The sequence below is a fragment of the Apis mellifera genome, linkage group LG6, assembly GCF_003254395.2.
Source record: "Apis mellifera strain DH4 linkage group LG6, Amel_HAv3.1, whole genome shotgun sequence".
Lineage (NCBI taxonomy): Eukaryota > Metazoa > Arthropoda > Insecta > Hymenoptera > Apidae > Apis > Apis mellifera.
This window is the reverse complement of record NC_037643.1, coordinates 2,714,565-2,736,063: the sequence shown is the minus strand read 5'-3', so window position 1 is coordinate 2,736,063 and position 21,499 is coordinate 2,714,565. Positions and strand designations below refer to the sequence as shown.

The 21,499-nt window shown below is 29.0% G+C and overlaps 1 long non-coding RNA gene across 1 annotated transcript in view; it reads left to right on the top strand.

The window, feature by feature from the left end:
* LOC113218862 overlaps positions 1-1,814 on the top strand; it is a 178,428-nt gene extending 176,614 nt beyond the window's left edge. Inside the window, exon 3 of the long non-coding RNA XR_003304910.1 lies at positions 1,734-1,814. This is a non-coding gene — a long non-coding RNA (uncharacterized LOC113218862). The remainder of the gene's footprint in view (positions 1-1,733) is intronic.
* Positions 1,815-21,499: the final 19,685 nt, after the last annotated feature.

Sequence of the window (21,499 nt, the reverse complement as noted above, 5' to 3'; positions counted from 1 at the left end):
AGGTCACGACAGAAGTTTTCAAGGGATATTTGTAGGTTAGTTATGGCTTTTGCACGCGAGGTCCCGCCAGGTCACGCGGCATTATGCGGCCCTCGCGTCGCGCCACTCAATTTAATCCCAGCTACTCCACGCCTCGAGTGGCCCGCTCTCCATCATGGACCTCGTTGTAATTACGATTCAGCCCGCCGTACCGATCCTAATATTCCCTACACTCGACTGACACGACACTTACAACTGGAACAATTTGTGAATGACACAACGCGATCATTCGTTCCGTCGTTTCGTTAACGTTTCTATTTGGAGATGATGGGATAATGGGAGGGTTCTATGAGGAGCTTCATTGTTCGAAGATGAGATGTTTTGTAATAAGATAAATCTACAATGTAATGCATATCTTTAGATTCTTAAGATAAAATTCTTATTTGAATATTATTCTTGATATAGGATTTTAGTTATTCTTGTGCTATAATAATATCTAAAGGAATCGATTTAATTATATTACTTAAATTCAGTCATGAATATTTGAAAAAGATATTTCGAAAATAAATTTTCATTCCGCTTCTTTTCATAATGGTATTAATTATAGGAAATTAATTTAAAATTGATACTATATGTCGATATTATACATCAATTTAATTTCAAATGTAATTTTAATTCCAAATTAAAATTGCTTCTTTATATATTCGAAGATATTTTTGAAGATTAATTATTGACCAATCTTTTATCATAATGGATCAACATATTGTATGAGATAAATCAAAAACTATCGAGAATCGATCACGTGGATTCGCCAGACGATAAATTCGAAATTCGACGAACCCAGAAATTCGCGATAGGATAGATTCGTGTGCGGAAGGAAAATTTCTCCTCTCAGGAAACTCCATGCATCTCATCCGTCAATCGACTTGAACGATCATACTGCTCGAAATCGAGATTACTATATCTTGGGAAAGATTATGGAGCAACGTTTTATGTTTGATGTTTTACAAGTAAAATTTCTGATTATTGCAATTATCGAATTTTTATGTTTTTATTAGTCAGAATAAATGGTTAATGTAATAATGTAATTAAAATTATTCTAAATCAGAAATATTTTTCTCATTATATAATGATTTTTACACACAATTAATTGGATTAAAATATATTGTATTTTATAACATTTAATAGTACTTTCATACAGTTTTAAAAATCGTATATTCTAGAACAATAAAAAATATGTTCTTTACGTAGCCAGTATATCAAACCTGAACAAAATTTGTTTTAAATAATAATTGAAAAACAATTTAATAATAATAATATTTGTGTCGTTGTGTAAAATAAAATTCTTTCGATTTTTCAATCCGATCTGACAAATCTAATTTATTCCTTGACTCGAAAAGGAATTCGAACGAAAGAAAAAAAAACTTCAAGTACGAAATAAAATTATTACCGCCAAATGTAAAATGTTTGCACGCTCGCCGCACAAAGGAAACCGTAAAAACGAACGGAAAGGGAATATAAATAGTCTATTTGAGGCGGTAACGCGAAAGGGAGGCCATACTGTAAACGTTGTCGATCTGTTTACCCTCGATATCTCGTTTGCGTTACAACGATTAAACCGCTATAAATTTGCAGGAGTCCCCGATAGCGATCACCGTGAATTGAAATTGCGGGACGGTGGCGTGTAATCGTAAATTCAAGCCCAGATATCAGAGAAAAGACGTTAATGGGAAATTTCGCGTTTTCTGTTCCAGGTAAGCGATTTCATCGTGACCACCTGGGGAATGGGAGGAAAAGTTCGAACAAATTATTTTCTATCTCGGCTCGTAACATGGTAAGTGAGAGCAATGAAAAAAATTGTTATTGTAACATCGATATCGAGTTGTTTTGTATATACGACTTGTACATGTTTGTCGTTTGAAATAGAGAGCCTTCCTTTCGATGAACAATAATGGAAAATTGTATTACACATACAATTTATAAGAAGGCTGTTGGCTTAAATATGTTGACAATGAATGAAATGAAATTCATTTTATAAGTATCTTTCTTGCTAAGTTATTTCTTTAGTAATAGTGATTTCGATGTTACTTTTTAAAATTTAAAAATCTTAGATTGATCGAGTTGATTGAAAAAAATTCAATCCTCATTCAGATAATATTAACAATAACTCCTAAATTTAATAAAGAAAAAAAGAAATTACTCTTATTTTAAATTGCAGGTCTATAATATGGTTTAAATTAAATATTATTTCTTACCAATAGAAATTCATATATTTAATTTAAAAACCCTACGTTGATTAAGTTGATTGAAAAAAATTTAATCCTCATTTTTCATTAATATAATAATATTAACAATACTCTCTAAATTTAAAGAAAAAAAAAGGAATTACTCTTAGTTTAAATTGCTTGGTCTATAACACGGTTTAAACTAAATCATTGCAAATAAAGAGGCGAAAAGTGCAATATATAAGACCAATAAATCACTAACGGTACTTAATCAGCCACTTGGTTTATTTGGCTGAGATTAATTGCAAAATGAAAGCGACACGAACGATATAATTTAAACGACGAGTATCGCGACACGGTTTTACACACGATACGACGTGATTAAATTAAGCAAGTGTATGTAGTAACATTTATTCGATCAATGAAGAACGATTCGTTTCTAATCCCATCGAGCGGTTAACCACCGCATAATTGAGAGACGAGCCGCATAAATGATAATTTAAACGATATCCCATTAACCTCGTCGTCACGGAATAGTTAAACAAAATTACCCCGCGCCTTCACGATAGACCGCGAGAAATCAAGAGTATAACAGTTGCAAACTTCGATCGATTGACGATCAATTTCTCAAAGTTAGGGTTGGTCCTTCGATATAAATATATTAAGATCAATGCACGATGCTGTACCAATATTACTAGTAACTTTTTGTTTTTATCAATGATGCCATTAATAATCCAATTTTAATTAATGTTAATTTAATACAATTATATTATATATTGCGTGATGCACGAATATTTAAAATTTTAGATACCGAAAACGAAAAACTTATATTTTCTAAATAAAAGAAAAATCATGTAAAAGTTAGGAATTTTTTAAATCATAAATTATTATTTCTCATAGAAGAAAAATTATCTATTTGAATCGTCGTAAGAAAACGAGTAAAGATGGATTCTCGTAACACGGATTCAATCAAACTAAATTTCAATCGAATAAATCACGCAAGAGAAACATTTCAGAGGGGGGGAAAGGAAAATACAGGCAGAAATACAAATATCGTATAATTATCCCAATCAATAATCGCATTACCCTCTACTTTCCCCGCACGAAATAACACCGCACAACCTATTCGCTTCGTGCTTTCAAACTGTTCCCATTCACGAGAGACTTCTGGTCCCCGAATAAACTTTCAAAAACGCGTTCAAACGGGATCAAACGCGCCAGTTTCCGCGAAACCGAAACGACTTGCGAAATGTCGCGGTTGAAATCGCGAACAGGTGATCGAAATTTCTATCGATAATCGGCCAATTTCGAGAGGCGGCAGCGAACAGAAGACACCGTTCCAATCACGTATTCGCTAAGCGGCCGCAACGTTGCGTATGAAATTAATTCGGCAGCTAGCATCGACGTGTCACGGCGCACGAGTGGCTGCTGCAACCTGGCTCGATATTGAATTCAACGGGACATGGTGTATATACTTGAGAGTGAGCATTTATAACGATATACAGGGTGTATAACGTTTAAGATTACATTATGTACAAGAATCTTATTAAATTTTATACTCTTCATAACGTTCATATTCTTACAATTTATTTTCTTCTATCTTTTAATGAATTTTGATTGAACCTTAAATATATCTCTTTACAATATAAATATGCAATAAATATTTTCTTGTGTCTTACTGTAATCTTACAACAAATATCTTATATTTCTACGTAAACCAAAAATGTAAAGTCAAGTTACATTACAAGTTGATAGATGAATTAAAAAAAATCGAGTTTTATTCAAATTTTTCTTAATACTTTTCTCCATACTTTGCAAAACACCCTGTACAGACAGAAAGGAGCACGAACGCAGTTGGCACTCAATGTTGTAATATGATGGCACCGGTAGCTAGGATGGGTTATTAGTATTCAGTTTGTTTCGCGGTAGCAGATGCAGTTAAGCCGGAGTCTGGAACCACGATTCGGCAGCCACGCGTTGCGCGATGCGTCTCCCTGGGCCGCAATGATATTTCGTGGGGTTAGGGATAAAATTATCTGAAACTATTATTTTCCACCGGCCCGATCCTCGGTCTGAATCGCCCCAATGCGATTTGGAGCGCTGTAAATCCGACCGGGCAGCGGTAAATCGCTCTCGATCCCAATCCTCCACCCCCGCGGCGCGTTTGTCATTCGGATGAATTTCTTTTTTTCTTTTTTTCGAGGGGAGGAATCGACGGTAAACGGCGTTTCATGAGCTTGCGGTAAGCTTGTGTGGCAATACAACTTGGCTTCGTGGATTTCGAATGGTTATTACGTTCGATCATTTTCTTGTTGTTGTTGGAATTCTGAAATAGAATTACATATGGAAATTTGTGTATTTCAGACTTGTAGGCAATTGGCTAAAAATAAAATTGTTTAAAATAAAATTAAATATTCGATAAAAATTGTTTGAAATTTATATAAAATAGTTAAAAATATTCTTTTTCCATTCGTATTTTTTATTTAAGAGAAACGTTGATGTTTCCTTGCTCATTTTATTTTTATCAATTTGGTCATTTGATTTTCCTTATTAGAGAAGTGAATATTCAAATGTTAGATTAGGATTGAATTAAAGGCAATGTAAAAATAAAAGGAATACATGAGGTTTGACTTTAAATGATTAAAAATTTCTTTGATTGATCGTCTCATTTTCTTTTTACTCTTACATACGTATATTTATAAATCTAACAAGATCCAAATATACATCAATTATTAAGATATTAATAGAAACGATGACAGAGAAAACAAATAAAGTTGAAAAACTCGTACACTGTAATATTTATAGTATTTTGATATTATTAATGTTATTGTATAAAGTGAAACCTTATATCAGCAAGCTAGGTTTCACTATTCTCTGCGGATTATAGCAAATGCTATACAGCAAATCATATTAGAATCGAAATTTCTTCGATTTCTCTGAAATCTTTTTTATAAAAATATGCAACAAATTTTTCTTAAAAATTAAAATCGTTATTTAACAAAAATAAAAAATTCTGAAAAATTTTATCAGTATAATCTCTGATAAAAAATAGATATCACTGAAAAAGATTTTATTCTCCTTGTTAAAATATAAATTTTTACTTTTCTCTTGATAAAAAAAAAAAAGAAACACATTGAATTCATCGATACCACGTCACCACGTTCAACTGTTTACATATCGATGAATATTGAATGAAACTATCTCCGAAGCAATAGATATTACACGACCGTGAGATCGCAAGAACGACAATGGCTCCGATCTGTCTGTGTCTCCCCATATATGTATATTGACAAAGCAGGATTTAGTGAGGCCATAATTTACCGGTGGCCATAAATCGTTTTGAAGAGATTCGATATACACTGTGAATAATCCCTGTTATAAAGTTTTTGCAGCGACGAACGAAGCAGTATGAATTTCGTTAATCGACCCGATCCATTCGTGCCGATCATGCCAATTTTGGGATTGTAATTCATCCCTTGATCGATTTTTTTTTTCTTCGTCATACGATCGAATCGTATGACGAGCTCAATGAATTGTTAAATTTGGAAAAATGAACGAGGACATTATGAATGGTTTGAAGGCAAATAGAAGATCGTGATAAACGTATTCAGAAGTTAAACGATAATCTCTGATAAATGCGATTCCAAGAGTCTCGGGTTACTCGCTTAAAGTTTTACGGTTCGCTTATTCAAATTCTCATTTATTTTCTAGGCTCTATTATTTTGGCATCTTTCTGCGCGCACATAAAACAATATTGGCAAATCGAAAACGCACGATAACTTGCGTTAAAATTAGACTTGGAATAACTCGAGTTGTAAAAAAAGTTTTGAAAAAAATTGCAACTTGTCGGGGAAAAACGAAAGAAATACCGAAGGTTAAGTTTTTTATCGGAGTCGGTGTAATAAAAATTTAAAAAAATATTCCGAAGATTTATGGCGATTATACTTATTCTGAAAATTTTATTGAAATCGATGTTGTCGAATGTTATGCCAATATTTTTTGAAGTTGCATCTTTATATTGATTGCGATAAAAAGTTTGAAAATACGAATTATTTAATCTTATTAATTATTTTTATTCTAATAAAGATAATAATAATTAATACTTTTCGTTCATTTGTTATTTATATGTACTACATTTGTATTATCTGTTTTCCATACATTATTTTTCTATTTATATCACATTCTTTTATCTTGAATTAACATATTACGATTATTTTATCGCAGAAACTACTATTAGTCTACGATATTTTTATACTCATAGTTAATTACAGTATCTGATTTATCGAGGACAATGAATCTCCTAAGAATTCTTCTGATACATCTGATATTCGAATTACAAATATATAGTGACATTTTTTCCACCGATATTTAAAAGATTTATTCTTGAAAATGGCTAATATAAGTTGCGCATTTAATTTAATTTGCATTTCACTGTAAATTAAGAGAAAATTTGATAAAATTTACATAACATAACGAAAAAAAAGAAGAAAATCCACTTAATAAAATATTCATCCCTCCTTTCCTTCCCCATCCGAACGAATATCACAATTACCATATTATCATCCCTTTTAAAATTTTAATCTTTTAATGGAACCTTTTTATCCGAGATTCCAATGTTTGACGATTGCGAGTTTTTCTTTTCTTTATTTTAATTCAATTCAAAACACATAGCAACGACGATAACAACACTAGAAATAATTAATATTCAGATGATATGAGCGTCAGCTTGAGCTCGTTGCCGCAATTATTTATCTAACCGTGCGAAATCGTCTCTACCTCGCGCCGGAAACCGCAATCGCGGTTGCTTGGATGATGTTCGATTAGCATGTGACATGCCAACCCTCGAATCCAAATTCGATCCCCTCTGAGAATCACCCCTGAACCTCGTTAATCTTCAACCCTCGAGTGAGAGTGGACTCCTCCAAATGTAAGACGGTGAAATTGATCCCTGAATCGATTACGATCGATTGCTCGTTCCGTTCATTTTTGTTTCTTCGGCCGATAGCTCTTTAAAAAGTCTCGGAAGCGATACTCAGGAGATTGTTTTGGAGGAAAGAAGGGGAAAATTCTCTCGTGCGACGGAATCAGAGTTATGTATTGGAAAAATGAAGGGATATTTAAGTTAATGGAAAAGGGTTATTGGAAAATTTGAGGAAAGATTCACTCGTGTTTTCTTTTTATTATTCTCGAATTTAATTTTTCAAAAATCAAAATGATTAATCTTTGTTCCCTTGATCGAAAAGGATTGATAAAAATTGATAGAAGGAGAGGAATATTTTACAATTTCAATTAAAACTTAAAATATTGAAGAGAAATTATGAGGGATGATTTACAATAAGCATCCTCAATAATGACCTTGAAAACAATATTTAAATATATTCTTTTGAATACACGCGCGCACGTGAAATCATCATTCTCGAAAATATTACTTCATGAATAAATTTTGTCTCAGTATTTTCACTCAAAGAAGCTACCGCTATTTATATTCCCGAAGCTAGGCACGAATTTTCACGATTGCTCGAGTTTATGGTAATCGAAGTTCTTTCGAGATGTAAAAATCTTTGGCGTCATTGCGTTGCCAGCTGATCGTAAAGAAAAAAAAAAGAAGAAGAAGAAGAAAAAAAGAAAAGAGAAAGAAATATTTCATATCCACCCACCCATGGGAATAATAACGCATAGACCTCGTTTCACTCTATGGTCGTTATGCTGAAAGAGTTCGCACTTTAATTTAATTCCGCGAAATTCATAGGAGAGATAAAAACACCTAGTAAATATTACCTAGGGTTGTTTTACGTTTCCAGGATCATGATCGTTTGTGTCATAAACGTTATAGCAAATTCGCGTGAGACTTTCATAAAAATATTAGCTTTGACGTGGATTATTATTAAGGTTCGTGTTGTTTCATGTTGAATTTGGTTTGATGATTAAAAGTGAGTCAATGAGTTTTTAATAACAACGATGTGGATGATTTTGAATGTAAAATCATATTGATTTTGAAATAAATGTTTTATATTTCAATTGTACGAAATGATAAAAATTAAAAAATAAAATAATAATTCGTGAATTTTTTATATCTTTTATTTTTATCTTTACTTGATTTTTATTCATATAAGCATATTCGGAAAAAATCCTATTATTTATTGATTATTGATTTAGACCGTTATCTAGGTCGTTTTTACAATTTGGAAGAATTTTTTATTTAAAAATATTTTATTACCCGTTAAAATTTAAATTATTTGTATCGTTATCTAAAAATTGTGAAACTGATATATATGTTATATCTTATTTTGTTATATTGAAACCAAAGTTATGGACATTAATCTATAAATTGTTATTACCGTTTTAAATCATATTGTTTATTTACGATACAAATTAATGAATCTTTTAATATTATTCTTGTAAATTATCATCCATTGTTATCAATTATTCTTGAAAAACTTTAATTAAATAAAATAAACGATTGAAATTGAGTAATGTAATTCATCTAATATAAATCTATCTTGTGCACAATATAAAGAGAATTATTATTAATCTTTATAGAAAAAAATATATATTGGAATTATAACAAAATAAAGCTACAATTAATTTTTGTAAAAACAAAATTTGAATATTAATTCAGGATTGAATTTGACACATTTTTGAAATTAATATTATACCAATGAAATATTAGTTAACACCTAAACAATTAAGAATAAATAAATTTATTCTCTAATTAAATATCTCTTGTTTTGCTTAACAATAAAAGAAATTAATTTTCTCCTAATCAAAATAAAAATTAGGAAAAAATTTATTTTTTTTTTTCCTCACGATATATATATATTTTATCGTTCTCGAAAAATTGTAAAATTGTGAAATTTCAACAAAATCATAATATTCGAGCAACTGGAAAGTTTAAAGCCTTGAAAAGTTTCTACTTTTTTTCTTCTTTTTTTTTTCTCTACGATCGAATGCAACACTTCCTCTTTCGCTTTCTTCGTCGTCTCTCGATAATCCCTCGCCTCGCGGATGGAAATCCTCTTGGGCGAGCTTCATTCAGTGGCTCTCGCGGCAGCCAGTGATTCAAGAATTCGTAAGAGAATCCGTAATATCGGCTCTCACGGCGAGATCCACGCCGTTCCATTTAGATTCTCCTATGTATTTCGTTCACACTCCGTAAAACTTCAATGTTCAGGTAAGAAATCACGATCGAGCCTGTTGTCCTCGAGAAACAAACGGTCCTTGGGAATGGAGTTTACTTCCCTTCCTCCCTTCGAAATAAACCTTCCTCTGAGTCTGGATTAAAGGATTTTAAATTACTTCGATTACCTCGTTTCTAAGTTTTAAGTTTTCAAAGTTCGTTTTTAAATTGATCGAGGATTAATCATAAATGATATTGATCTAATAGGATATTCATTTTCGTTATCATATGTATATAAAATGTTATATGTATGAATATTTTAAAAAGTTCTTTTTAAATCAAATATATATTATTGTTTAAAGATATTTGTACGTCAAATAAGAATTGCAAAGATGATGTAAAAGATGAAAGATGACTGAATCTGATATATCATTCTGCTGTTTAATAAATAATGTAGAGAAAAGTAATTACAGAGTTGAATTTTCTTTGCTAATATCGTTTTTCCAATTGAAATAGATTGTGAAGATTTTGATGTTATTTTTAATATATGCAAAAATAAATCTTTAATATCTGAATTTTCTTCTAATATTAATCTAATATTAATCTCTAATATTAATATGTTTCAAAAATTCTTATTTCAGTGAATTATTAATCGTTAAATGTCTTAAATTAATTTTAAATATTTTATTCTCGATTTTAATAAGATAATATGTATAAAAATTAATTATTTCCATCATACATTCATCATATATATGTATACATATTTAAAAGCATATTTCAGATGAATAATTTTATTTAAATATTGAATGAAAAAAGAATTGTATTCTATTCAATTGTATTTTATTCAGAAATTTAAATTATAATGATTTTAAACAATATCAAGTTAATATTTGTCTAGATAAAAGATATATCTTGATATAAGTGAAGAAATAATTGTGGATTACATTAGGTTAGGCTAAGTTAAATTTGTCTAGACAACAAATGGTATATTATTCTAGGTTACGTCTATCATTGCTAGACAGTTTCAGATTTGATGAACAGATTCTGCCTAAACAGAGCTATAATTATCTTCGAATACTGTTATATACATGTACAAAATGATGTATAACCAGATAGAATGTGATTCTATGTGAAAAGAATAAGTTGAAAATAAAATTCAAAAATAAAATAAAATTTTTTTATTTAAAACTTTCGTTTTCGAGTAAGATAAATTCGAAAAAATTTCAACTAGAACTGAAATTACTTATTATCGATTAGATACGAATGAATTTGATATTCTATATGTAAAAATAAGAAAAAAAAATGTAGAATAAAATTTTATCGTTTAAGTTTTGATTAGTTTTTTGATTGAGGCAACAAAAATCGAGATTGAACACATATAATCAGCGAAGTAATCGGTGAATTTTTAAATTTAATTTTTTCGAAGACTAGTTCTCATATGAAACAAATTTATTCTACATTTTCTATTTTCATGCATATATCGATAGTTCACTTTATTTAATCCGGAACCAATTTTAATGTAATTTGAAAATTTTTGTTGAACTTGTTTTATCCGAAAAACCATGAAATGAACAAATTTGATTCTACAATTGGACGAAAATATTCGCACGTTCTTTAAAATAAAATAACTTTTTCAAAAACTTTTTTCGAGACATTACGAGCTATAAATTATTAAAAATAGTAAAAATCATTCCTCGACTTGTAATCATAATAAAATTTTTTATATCTATACCTTTTCTCCAATCAATTTCAATGAAACTTTATCAATTATATATTCTCTAATTAAATCTATAAAATGTACATTTAAAATTTTCATTGTAGGCTCAGAAAAGAATTAAAAATCCCGATCTTTACTTTCTTCTTCGCAATTCCAATTTTAAACAATTTTCATTTCACCACATTACCTGATATAAACTTTCTAACATCTCAAAAAAAAAAAAAGAAAAAATCAAAGGATCCAATTTTAAGAAAGTTTCAGGATTATTACTTTTTCTCTTAAAATATTATTGTCCGCCACACACTGTACTTATTGCAATTCTACAAAACGTCCTACACCCATTACCGGAAAATTAAGTTAGAGTAGCAAAAAAAAAAAGGATAGAGAAAATGAAGAGAAACGGGATTGGAGCGTGCATACGCGAACGAAATCGCAAAACATTTTTGTAACAGCACGCTTCGAGCTATCGAGTTACTTGGTTTAAACTTCGACTCGTAACCAGGGGGGGTCACGTGATTTGATCGTCAGATCGATGGTAGGCAGCCAGAACCAAATTAGAAAGCGGGCTAATTGCAGACCGTTTGCACGCCACTGGCAACTGACCGAAATGCTGAAAACAGGCCGGTGCCAGAGGCGAGTTCAAACCCCCTGCAACCTGTTCCCGATTTACGCCACGCGCATAGTAAAACGTGCTTTGCGGCCCGACTGCCATAAGATATAATGATTGACGGGTTTCAAACGAATTTCTTTATTCGATTGTTCATCAATTGACGAATTGTTAGATTTGAATTGCAAGATTCAATCGAGTTAAGCCAAGTTCGTTATGAGGAATGCAATATCTTGAGTTAACGTGCATGACTTTTTTTTTTTTTTTTAGATTAGTGGATTATTTGAAATAAATAAAGTAGAAAAAGAGAGGAAGAGAGAGAATTTTATTTCATTATGATTGTTCGATTGTAATATCATTGATTGCTGAAAAAGGAAAATTAAAATGTAAAAATTTTATTATAAGGAAGTAACAGTAGTGATATTTTAAGTGCATGCACTTTGTTTTTAGGATAATTTATTTATATGATAAATTATGTTTTGTCTATGATTAGTAGAGAATGTTTTTTATTATATATGATAGTTTATGAAGAAAACTTATGCATGGTATATAATACCATAGTATATAATACATCATAAAGAATATTTATAATGAATGTTATTTATTAAAATTAATTTAATACAAAATTGGAAAGCGATATAGATGAAATCCGATTTAGATTTTTTCAAATTCTAGATAGATTTCAGGAATACATAGAATGAATTGAGATCGTAAAACTTACGTACTATCATCTGAAATTCATTCCAGATTTTCAAAATCCCGAAGAGACTTTAAGAAGATCTTGAATGAATTACAGATATCTTTCGTGCTATCTTCTGAAACCTATCCCAGATTTCTCAAAGTTGGAAAGAAATTTTAAGATAGTCATGAATGAATTGCAAGTGATATAAGATGCATTGGATACTATTCTGTAATAAATGCTTGTTTTATTTAAAGTGAGAATGAAATGATTAGAGAAATATTAAAAATTCGATGTCGTAAAAGAGAATGCGATTATATACATTATTCTTCTATTTTATTACAATCCACTTTGACAAGATTATTGTTTCTATTGTTTCCAAGTATCCTTTTCATTCTTTTCATTCAAAAATAGTAGAATATGAACTAGTAAAAATTGAGATGGAAACTCTACATTCATCCACAAAATTTGTCTTAAGAAAAAAGAAAAAAAAAAGATAAAAAGAGGGACGAGAGAAAAGTATATGAAAAATTCAAGTTAGTGGAAGTTGAAATGAAAATCACGATTTCGTGATTCGTGAGTGCTTGAAAGAATTGATGAGTCTACGTGACGTACTCCCAAAGCAGAGCCTAGTTTTCTTCAAAATGAGGTGAACATGAAAATTTGAAAAGAAAGGTAGGCACGAAGCATGCAAGTGTAGATTTTAACTTGACAGCTCGTATCAAAGATATCGTCTCCTTCGTTCTAAATTTATAGCAACTTGTACACGTCTAATCGATTGTTAAAAATCTCGAATCTTTAATCGTTTCTCGACAAATTAACGTTATTTATTATAAAGTTTGAGAAAAAAATCTTTTTTATCAATATAGTTTTGCAATATTAATTTGAAGAATATTACAATAGTATTCATCATTATTTGAGCAAAATGAATTGAAAAATCTTGTGTAAATCTCAAAATTTTATCAAAGAATGTTAGCTGTTTATAAAATTTGAAAAAATATTGATAATATGATAACAATAAAATAATAAAGTTATTTAAATATTATGAAAAGAAGTTATGATTCAAAAAAGATTGAAGAACATTTATAACCATAAATAATCGTACGGCCGACATTTGTTCGTAAAATAATATCTTTCTGTCATTAGGGAGCTGTAGAATCTCGAAACACGTACAATCTCTCCCATTTTATACGGTACGTGCTGAATTGGATGTTTCCCTTAAGAATTCGTTGTTTTCGTACTGTTGCCACGAACAAGAACGCGTATTGTGGAATATATTTATTTGTCTATGTAAATAAACAGCAAAAAGATGTAATGGGTATTCACGTGAAGCTACGATTAAACAAGTGATTATTCGCATACGTATTTATTATTTATTTTTCTGTTATTATAATTATATATATTCGTAAATATGGATAATAAAAGGATATGTTTATATTTTTAAGATTTACGAAAATACAATATATGGAATAATTAATTATTGTCTTAATTCTCTATTGAGAATTAAATTATTAATTTTTCTATATACAGTTATATACATATTTATATATATATTAAATTACATTTTGTAGTTTTCTATAAAAAGCATTTATCGCAGATTTTAAAAATGTAGACATTCTTTTAAATATTCATAACTTTATTATAGAAAATATTGCTTTTGGATTTAATTTATTTTGAAGCTAAAGAAAATTACTTGACATTATATGCCAAAATTGTGAAAATATTTATTATTTATGGCATGCAATATTTGTCAAACAAGAAATTTTTAAAATTTCATAACTTGCGTTCAAACACAATGAAAATTTTCCTTAAACACTGATTTAAATAATATCAAATAAAAAAATGGGAAAATAGAATTTTCAAATTTTAATTCATTCCTCTTTTTGGAAGTAAATTTTAACGAAGTTTGGATTAAAAATTTTTTCTAAAAACAATTCTAAAAACGGAAATCGTATTAGTTAAAGATAACTCGATAATTTTTCATTCGTTCTTCGTAGATCGTAAAGAAAGGATATTAAATAAATAAAAGAAATTCGAAAAGGAGAGAGAGTCAGATAAAAACGGGAGAGTAAAAGATAATAAAGAAAATAAAATATGTAGGATAGGGATGCTGAAATGGAAGAGAAAAACGAGATAGAAATACGATCGAGCGACTTAACAGGAAACAAAATATAGATTTAACTGCTGTCGTGCGAAGCACGTGAATGTTGTGGCAGTCAATACGAGAAAGAAATTCCAACGAAGCACTCGCGAAAATTGCACCACCCTTTCCGACCAATCCATGGTTTCTCGAACTGGGATCGTTGAATTCCGCGTGTAAATGTCTTTTTCAATTTCGTCCTTTTTTTTCTTTTTTTCATTCTTTCTTTCTTTCTTTTTTTTTTTTTTTAATGCCGACGAGTTTGTTCCGTTTCATTTTTATTTCGTTCCGTTTTATTCTGTTTTATATCAAGCTTATTGTTACATAATTGGAGTTAAAAGTAAAAACTTGAATAAAATTTTCCACGAAATTAACGTTAAATATAATATTCCAAAATGAAATATAATCTTTGCGAATGTATTTACGTGATATGTACATTTTATCAAATGAAATTTACGGATTTATGTTTTCTCGTAATAGTTATCTCGTTATTTCACGTGATATAATGCATAATCGGTATATGCATTTTAGTGAAATAATTATAAGATAATTATATATGAAGTTATATTACATAATTAAAGTTTATAAGTTTTTAATAAATTGTAATGGGCAATTTAATCGCAGAATAATCTTCATAAGTTAATAATGTACCAGATATAAATATATCTATTTTTGACAAAATAATACAATAATTTTCATTCACTTTGTTCAAATATTTCTATTTCAAATTCCATAATTAAATATTTCTAAATATTTCTTGCTATAAAGGATTTTTTATTTTATAGTCAAGAAAAAAAATTACATTAATCTTTATATTTAATATTCAAAATACTACGATACTATATCTACTAGAGAAAATAATTCATTTTTGTCACTATAAGGTATGAGGTAGCAAAAATGGCTCTTCAACACTTTCTTCTATTCACTATGTTGCGTTTAACATATATCTTGCTCCGAAGACTTTTGTTGTAATCTTATACTCTTCACATTTCTCTCTTAACAGTTTTTCCTTTTTTTTTCTTTCGTTTTTATCGAAAGTTATGAAGATTGTTTGGAAGCAATCGGATCCTACGATTTGGATTTAAAGTATCAAACTTTACAAGATATATGTGAATAGAAATCGTACTCGTTTCGTACGTAAAAGTTGGCAATACTTTTTAACAATAAGTTAAAACGATTACATCGCTGGTTGGAAATACGAGATTCAATTTTTGCAAAAATTACCGCAACACCACTGATTTGTAAAAATGTCTGTTTGAAAAAACGTTTCGTGATTGTTGCGAAAGTGAAAAGTGCAGGTAGTAGCTCGACCTACATATAATTTCGCTAGTATACGTATATCTTCTCGACAATGAAAAGAAAATTGCTGCACAGCGTGAGCTTCACGTGGTAGTTAATGTACGACAATGAAAAACTGATATATTCCACGAGCGTACCAATTTTAAATCTGCTTAGAAATTCTCCTTTTCGGTTATAAAACGGCGTCCAACCCTTGTCAGTAACTGCTCGAGTATCTTCAGCTTTGTCGACGAGCAGTTTCTGCTCGACTGACCGCGTGTGAACGAGAAAGGAAAGAGAGATCGAGGAGAGTGGTAAATTTCTTGATTCTTTTTCCAGAATTTATTCGATTGTGGTTATGAATTTTTGCAATTTGTGGCTTTCGTCCATTTTTATCGATGAAGTTAATGTGATGTTTCAAATAAAATAACGAGAGAGGGAAATAGTTGTAAAAAATGATTTTTATTAATTCATACGATTCGAAAAATTTTGTTGGATTTTGTTGTATCAATTTCATTTATTAAATATAAAAATTTATTTCAAAAGATTTTAAAATTTTAGCAATTTGGAAAACTAAGAATCTATTGATTTAATCTTTTATTCAATTGAAAATTTCAATAAAACCTTCATTTTTGAAATGCTTTTAAAAAGTTTCTAAAGATATAATTGATTTTTAAAAAAACAGAAATATGCAAAATGAAAATGATATTTATTTCCTCATACTTTCGTCAAGTTTTATAAAACTCGAGTTAGAATATCTCCTAAATAATAATTTTGAAATCATCGATACTTTCATTAATTAATACTATCATTTAATCGAGAAATTTGTTTGTTAGTTGTAATGATTTCGAAATCTTTTTAAAATTCATTTGATCGATATAATCTTGATCATATTTCATATATAAATTTTTATATAGTTTCATTAATAAACAGAATTGTTTACGATTAATTTTGTACTATTGAAATTAATTTTATTAAAAAATAATGCAGGGATTTAATTTATTGAAATTAATTCCCCATTGAAATGACAAAGAGTTATTATTGAAGATTTTGCGAGGGATATTTATTTGTTTCATATGTATCGTATTACATATACATGAATAATTATTGTTTACGTGATATGCAACCGCTAATAATTGTTTGATGTAAATACTTGTAGTTAATGATGGAAGTTAATTTTAAAATATAACAAACATATGTAACAACGAGCATATAATTTTATTATATAATATCGTTTTATTTTTCCTATCCTATAAGGGGAGAGAGAGAGAAAAAGAGAGAGAGAAAATGAAAGGAAAATAATTATCACTAATATTTATAAATGTAATACAATGTCGATGATAACAATGACTTATATATTATACATATGTATATTCGTAAATTTAATGATGCATCAATTTACATTTATTATACATTCGCATTATGATTGTGCACCATCTATAATTATGTTTAAAATAGAATCCATCGAAATTAATAAATCATTGACATGTAACAAACAAATATTTTCTGCAATTATTTTAAATGAATTTTAGATTTACGATAAATAAATTTAATATTTGAACGATTGGATAAAAGGTTATTAATTTTTTCATTTCGTTTTCTTTTTTTTTTTTTTTACAATTTTAATATCAATTGTATTAAACGATATTTTTTGAAGTCGTGTTCAAAAATTTAATTTCCAATCTCAAAGAAGATTTGCATGACAATATGTAAACGATAAGGTAGCTTACACCTCCATGAAGGATGGCTTCCCCTAAATTTGCCGTGGATTCTGTTCTATAAGCCGTGTCCATTGTTTACAAACTAACGTTCCGCCAGTATTGTAACCAACTTCCTTAGAATCGGGGACAATGATAGTTAATACGCGTACGTAAATTTGGTGTTTATTAACAAATTAATGATTTGTAAATTGTTGCAATGATTAATTGCTATAATAATCGACGAATATTTAATTAATTTTGATAATCGAAGGCTTAAAGGATCAAGAGAAAGTAAAAGTTAAAGGACTGAATTCAGGATAAATTTAAATTTGAAAAAAAATTTTGTAAATTTATGATAATTTATGAGATTCTTTTTTCCTTTTTCTATCGATTTATGAAATATTTTGATTCATAAAATTCTAGAATTATTCTACTTTAGACAGGGGATTTTAAAAATATGAAATTAATTAATTTCTATTATTATTCTTTTTTTATAAATGTTAGTCTGTCTTTTAGATAGATATTATTATAAATATATAAATATAATGCTTCAAAAGTTTCACAATATACGTCATTCATTCACACTTTTATTAAAGATGTTATAAAAATTATATCTCTTCTAAAGAAAATAAACACAAACAATTTTATTAAATATTTCCCAATGTTAATATACTAATATTAATTTTATCAATATAAAATTATATAGAATATAATATGAAATCAGAGAACAGAATTCAAATTATATTATTCGATTGATACATTATTCAAACAGATCTAGAGCAATAAAGTATTTCAATTTCATTCAGATTCCATTTTCTTTAATTAACCAAGAATTAAGATTACAGCTCGATGAGTCTAATCGTGTTTAATGCGAAAACTGCTGACAAACCGGCCATGTACCCACCAACACACTGGAAAGCCTAACCACGCCACCAACCCTTCAGATCCACTTCATTCTGTATGCGTACTCCGTTGTTGTTCGACATGGTAATTTCGCACTAGAGGCAATACCCTGAAAACGATGCTTAAAACGGCGATATTCTCGCGTTTCCTGCTAATTCTGACTGTGTTCAGCACCAAAGTTTCCCTATTAAATCTTAATGCCCGCGTAAATGGAACCGATGGTTCGTTATTACGTAATATAGGTTATGTTTGAACAAAATGTGAACATATATACATCCGTGTTTTGAATGGATAAATGTTAACAGATTTTAGCAACAATGATGATGTTTAATTTGTACATGTGTTTTATATATATATTTATTATAGATAATTAACGTTATAAATTGTGTTATTTTGTGTCGGGTTGTTACATGTTTGAAATTGTAGATTTATTAGTGAGTTTAGAATTAACACGATAGAAAATTGAAGTTGTAGGCGGAGACCAATGTTGCACAGATTAAACGTTAATAATAAATGATAATTATTTTGAAACACTTTTGGCATAATGCAGGCCAATGCATATAAAATGAAAGGAAAGCCAGTAGCATTGTAATATTATTAACGATATAACCTTGAATTTTTGTTTATTTATATATTTTAATGAAGCTTTAATTAAAAGATTATTAATTAATCAATCTTTCGATTTTTTTCTTAGCAAAGTGTATTAATCCTATATATTTCTTATTTCTAATTTCATTTTAAAATTGTAAAACGACTATTATTTCCACTTTGTTCACATTATTCACGTTTAAAAAGCCTTCGTCCAATATTATAACGATTCAATAATATTTTTAAAGTAATTATCTTTCAAGTTAGATCAATTTGATCTCTCTTCCTTCTCCACATTTTTTTTGTTACTATTACTTCTAAATCAAAAATATCCAAGAAAAATATCGAGAAACGACGAAAAATCTCCAATCTTGTTAAAAATGAATTTCGAATTGCAAGCTTTGCAAATTTAATATTACGATTTCACGCGAAAATTCTCAATTTAGAAAAATTGAATTTAAGTTTATTTATTATATTAAGTATATTATATCAAAACAATTCGTTATTCGTTGGCGGTTAAAAGGCAGAGTTCAACGAATCGAAACTTTTCGACAAAACAACTTCTCAGGTGAAGAAGGAGAATCACGTAGAAAGATATTGCGTTGTTTCCTTTGCTCGTGTACGGCACATACGAGATCCTCCGTAGATCCTAAGGAGTAACTCGACTGATTCGATGAGGAAATAGTATTGGCTCCTTCTAGACGGTGACAAAGGCCAGCGAAAGAATGCGAAAACAAAGGCTGTTTATCCGTGTGCCGTTTGTTGGAACAAGGTTCGATTGAATCGAAGCATCTGCTAGAAGAATTAAAATAGGAAACCAATGCAATTCTTCCAAATGAAATAACACGAATCGAATTAATTTGCTTCACTTTATAATTTTAATTTTTCAGAATAATCTAATTACAATGATATTTTATTTTTTGGAATTTTGAAAATGAGAAATAAATTATTGTAGATTAATTTTCGAAAGGAAGGACGATAAGAATGAATTTCGTTCTTCGTATAATGAATTTGTTTATATTTACAAAAGTGTACCACAGTATTTACAAAAAGTATGAAATAACTTTGAAACATTTAACATTTCTAAGAGAAGTGTTTATATTCCTCTGTCATTTTCGTAATAAATTTCTTATGTTTCGCGCATCAGTGATTAAGAGGCACCTATAATCGAGTAATGATAACTATGTAATTTCTTCATGCATAATATATAATGTGTTAACAACTGCTCAACTGTTTGTTTGCGTGTTCAACAGTAATTAATGTGATGCGGTTTATCTTAGTTGTAACTAATACTTGTTAAGCCGTTGAACTTTTTCGTAACCTATATTCCGCACAGTGTACATAGTTCAACAGGTTACATATTATTTATGATAATGAATTTCGTTAATGCACGTACTTACTTCGTACTTCTTCCATTATCTAAATAAACATGAAACATCATAAATCTACAAGTCAACATCAACTTAACTGAAATATAATATTCTACACTTTAGATTTCACTTATACTTTAGTGAAAATTTAAAATCTCAGGTAGTAATTCATCTTTTTTTTTTTTTTTAAGTGAAATTTAAATCTTTAATTTGTTCAGATCTTATATATTACAAATGGCCAATTTCAATTATAAGATCCAAAACTCAACTAATTTATTTAAGCATAATTTTCTTTCACGTTAGAATTACAAATATCATTTATAACATTATATAAATAGTTCTTTTGGAAAAATATAAAAATTAATTTCATATTTTTTTATCGACATTTTAAATTTTATTTATCGTAAAAGATTTTGTTCTAACTCTAAACTTTTATCAAATACATTTTGTTTAAATTCTATATATATTTATGAATAATAATTCTTTCATGAATATTTAAACAGGAAGAAAATGTTAATCTTCAAAACTTTCTTTAAAAAGAAAAATTAATTCAGTTAGACATTCGCTATCATCTAATTTCAAGGATTATGCTACAAACAATTGCAAAGAAAATTTTTTAATAAATTGCACGAGTATCGATTATTCACCAGTCTGATTCTCGAAACGATAACAGTTTTCAAAGTTGTTTCCAAAATAAACAATCCTTACAGGTGATGATATCGAAAGCATAGGAGGAGAAGAAGTGTCACGTTGAAAAACAGAAATGCATGAGTCAATGTATGAATGAATTGAAAACGGAAGAAGACGTGGTTGCGTCTCGATTCCTGCGTTCGTTCGATATTTTCATGTGTCAGAAACTGGACAAAAGAACAGAAGGGATGTTTTTCATATTTCGCGCTCCTAGTTCGCTTTTGTTTTGTTCGTAGTGTATCCATAACTGGTGATACATAACTGAGCAGAGAGAATGATTCTACGTGGAAAAATAATTCGAAAGTATAAAACAGAATTTTTTCACTCGAGGCTTCATTTTTGAAATAAAGCAAATCTGAAAAATTTTTAACTACATCCTGAAATTGGCTATTGCTGACCAAATACGAATAAAATATCAAAAAGTGATTATTTCACGTGTGGAAATAAACAAAAAAAAGAAAATGTGGAATAAAAATGTATCAAGTTCTTATTTTCGTGAAAGATTG